The 3,936-nt window shown below is 40.5% G+C and overlaps 1 non-coding gene across 1 annotated transcript; it reads right to left on the reverse strand.

Moving 5' to 3' along the window:
- Positions 1–3,150: 3,150 nt before the first annotated feature.
- Positions 3,151–3,223, reverse strand: TRNAG-CCC (transfer RNA glycine (anticodon CCC)). The gene has a single exon. It is a non-coding gene; the product is annotated as a tRNA-Gly (tRNA).
- Between the last annotated feature and the right edge of the window lie 713 nt (positions 3,224–3,936).

Genomic DNA, 3,936 nt, shown 5'->3' on the forward strand with positions numbered 1-3,936 from the left:
TATTACCAACTCTCGGAATTTGCTCAAACTCATGTCCATTGAGTCGGTGATGCCATCCAACCATCTCATCCTCTGTCGTCCCCTTCTCCTCTCACCCTCAATCTTTCCCAGCATCAGGGGCTTTTCAAATGAGTCAGTTCTTCGAATCAGGTGGCCAAAGTATTGGAGTTTCAGCTTCAGCATCAGTCTTTCCAATGAATGTTCAGGTCTGATTTCCTTTAGGATGGACTGGTTGGATCTCCTTGTAGTCCAAGGGACTCTCAAGAATCTTCTCCAACACCACAGTTCAAAAGCATCAGTTCTTTGGCACTCAGCTTTCTTTATTCATGGAGAAGGAAATGTCAACCCACTCCAGTATTCTTGCCTGGAGAATTCCATGGACAGAGGAGTCTGGCAGAGTACAGTCCATTGGGTCGCAAAGAGTTGGACACGACCGAGTAATACACACACAACTTTCTTTGTAGTCCAACTCTCACATCCATACATGACTACTGGAAAAACATTAGCTTTGACTACTTTGTTGGCAAAGTAATATCTCTGCTTTTTAATAAGCTGTCTAGGTTGGCCATAACTTTTCTTCCAAGGAGCAAGCTTCTTTTAATTTCATGACTGCAGTCACCATCTGTAGTGATTTTGGAGCCCCCAAAATAAAGTCTGTCACTGTTTCCACTGTTTCCCCATCAGTAACCTCAGATATGCAGATGACACCACCCTTATGGCAGAAAGTGAAGAAGAACTAAGAGCCTCTTGAAGAAAGTGAAAGAGGAGAGTGAAAAAGTTGGTTTAAAACTCAACATTCAGAAAACTAAGATTATGACATCTGGTCCCATCACTTCTTGGCAAATAGATGGGTAAGTTCATCCAGAGGGTTGGCCAAATTTAGTTCCTTGTGATTGTAAAACTGAGGTCCTCATTTCCTCACTGGCCATGAGTCAGGGGCTAGTCTTTGCTCCTAGAGGCTGCCCACATTCCTTCTCATGCTTTCCATGTGACCCCCCACAGCAATGTCAAGTCCTTCTTATGCTTCAACTCTCTCTGGCTTTTCCTTCTGCCACATCTCTCCTCTGCTTTGAGTTAGAGGAAATTCTCTGTTTTTAAGGACTCATGTGATCAGATTTAGCCCATATGGATAATCTAAGATAATCGCCCTATATTAAGGTCCATAAACTTAATCACATCTACAAAGTCCCTTTGGCCATATAGCATTACATATATACTTGTTTCAATGGTGGGACATCTTTGAGAGTCCATTATTCCACCTATCACAGAGAAGAAAACAACAACAAACCAGACTGAAAATTCGTCATGAAATTGGGATTTCAAACACAGATCTCAGCAGCTTTCTTGAGTTACTATATAGCATCTACTATAAAGCATGGTACCTTTGTATGTGAATGACTTTTCGTGTTTGGCAGGTGAATATAGGAGTTTGGAGTCTTGGAGATGAACGACAGACAAGCCCAGATATTGTTCTAAAATAGATCAATTAATCAAGGACTTTGGAGTGAAGATAGGGATGAATTTGTATTGCTCCAGTCCTGGAGCTTGACTCAGACCCTGACAGAATGGCAAACCTTCTGGGAAAAGATCTGTGTGCCTTCTTGGGTCCCTCGGTGACCTCTTTAAGAACAAAATAATAGAAAATCCTCTGTAGATGTAGGAACATCTGACAAGAGGATTTTAAATGAGATTGGATATTCTCTGGTTAATACAAACATTATTTTATCTATCAGCTATATGATAAAATGTTTAAAAATCCAAGGGGACTTCCTTGGCAGTCCACTGGTTAAGACTCTGTGCTTCCACAGCAGGGTACATGGGTTCCATCCCTGGTTGAGGAACTAAGATCCTGCATGCTGCATGGTGTGGCCAAAAAAAAAAAGAAAAAATCCAATAAAATATTAATAACTACAAATGCTCATCATCATATTAATTTGGGTGAATATAGTAACAGCCTATAAAGTCACAGGAGGGTCTTCATTTGAAGAGAAGAAAAACTCAAAACATTTTTTGGTTTTGTTATATTGGATTTTTTTCCCCTCAAAATGTACAAATAGAGGAGAGATACATGGGTTTGCAAAAGAGTCAGACACAACTTAGCAACTAAACAACATTAAAAATTAGCTCTAAGTAAATAAAAAATTTCTGATTTTGATATAGGCTAAATTAAAAGCTATTAGGTAGACCCTTTCATAGTGTAGTTATTTGTGGGGGAAACTGACTCAGAAAACCCAGCATTCATAATATATTGATAAGTAAAAGCAGAAGACTACAAAATAGCATATGCATATTAGAGTCTTTTTTATATATATACATATAAAAAAGAATATAAGGGAACTTACCAAAATGGCAACAGTGATTATCTCTAGGTAGTAAGATTATAGGTATTCAAAATTTTTTCTTTGTGTTCTTCTAAGTTTTCAAATTTTTCTCCCTTGAGAAAAATTAATTCCATAATTATTACTTCCACAATTAGAACTGTATAAAAATCAAACAACAAAAAAGAAAATCAAACTCAAGATGGAAAGAGTGAGTGGGAACCATTCAAGAACATAATTCACCATGCTCCTAAATGTATTGATCTTCAGTGTAATAGCTATTTTTCTTACCTTTGGCTGCCAAGAACCTTTTGAAATCCTTCCTATTTAGGAATTTAGGGTTTTCCAATCGCATGACTATAATTCTAAATCCCCTAGTGTCAAAGACAATGGTTTATTTTCCCAGTTTGTCTTGTATCTAAGGCACAAATCTTTGATCAAGGCTCTTTGTGACCAGAGAGAGCATTAGAGATGACACTTCTCTCCAGAAGCCCATGACATAAGGAGGCAAACATCCCATGGAATCCATGGCTGAATGGCATTCACTTTTCAAAGCCAGAGGTGGCTGAAATCCTAGTGGGAACCTCCTTGGCTTGGTGATGGTGGCTATAGGATCTTCATAGGAGCAGTTCTGACATGTGGTTGGGGTCTTATCTGGGCTGTGAAGCCTCTTTGCCAGATTCTCCTGTCTTCCAGGACATTCTGTGAATTATTTAACATCCTTTCATAAATCCCACTTCTGCTGTACCCAGAATGAGGTTTTTGTTTTTTTTTTTTAATTTATTTATCTATTTGGCTGTGTTGGGTCTTAGTTGTGGCATGCGGCACCTTGTTCCCCAACCAGGGATCGAACCTGGGCCCACTACATTGGGAATGTGGTGTCTTGGCCACTGGACCACCAGGGAAGCCTTTAGAGTTTTGTTCACAACTAAGAACCTTGATTGCTATGTACTGAATTGTGTCTCTCAGTTCAGTTCAGTCGCTCAGCCGTGTCCGACTCTTTGCGACCCCATGAATCGCAGCACGCCAGGCCTCCCTGTCCATCACCATCTCCCGGAGTTCACTCAAACTCATGTCCATCGAGTCAGTGATGCCATCCAGCCATCTCATCGTCTGTCATCCCCTTCTCCTCCTGCCCCTAATCCCTCCCAACATCAGGGTCTTTTCCAATGAGTCAACTCTTCGCACGAGGTGGCCAAAGTATTGAAGTTTCAGCTTTAGCATCAGTCCTTCCAATGAACACCCAGGACTGATCTCCTTTAGGATGGACTGGTTGGATCTCCTTGCAGTCCAAGGGACTCTCAAAAGTCTTCTCCAACACCACAATTCAAAAGCACTAATTCTTTGGCACTCAGCTTTCTTCACAGTCCAACTCGCACATCCATACATGACTACTGGAAAAACCATAGCCTTGACTAGACAGACCCTTGTTGACAAAGTAATGTCTCTGCTTTTGAATATGCTGTCTAGGTTGGTCATAACTTTCCTTCCAAGGAGTAAGCGTCTTTTAATTTCATGGCTGCAATCACCATCTGCAGTGATTTTGGACCCCAAAAAAATAAAGTCTGTCACTGTTTCCACTGTTTCCCCATCTATTTGCCATGAAGTGATGGGACCA

This window comes from Bos javanicus, chromosome X (assembly GCF_032452875.1).
Source record: "Bos javanicus breed banteng chromosome X, ARS-OSU_banteng_1.0, whole genome shotgun sequence".
NCBI lineage: Eukaryota > Metazoa > Chordata > Mammalia > Artiodactyla > Bovidae > Bos > Bos javanicus.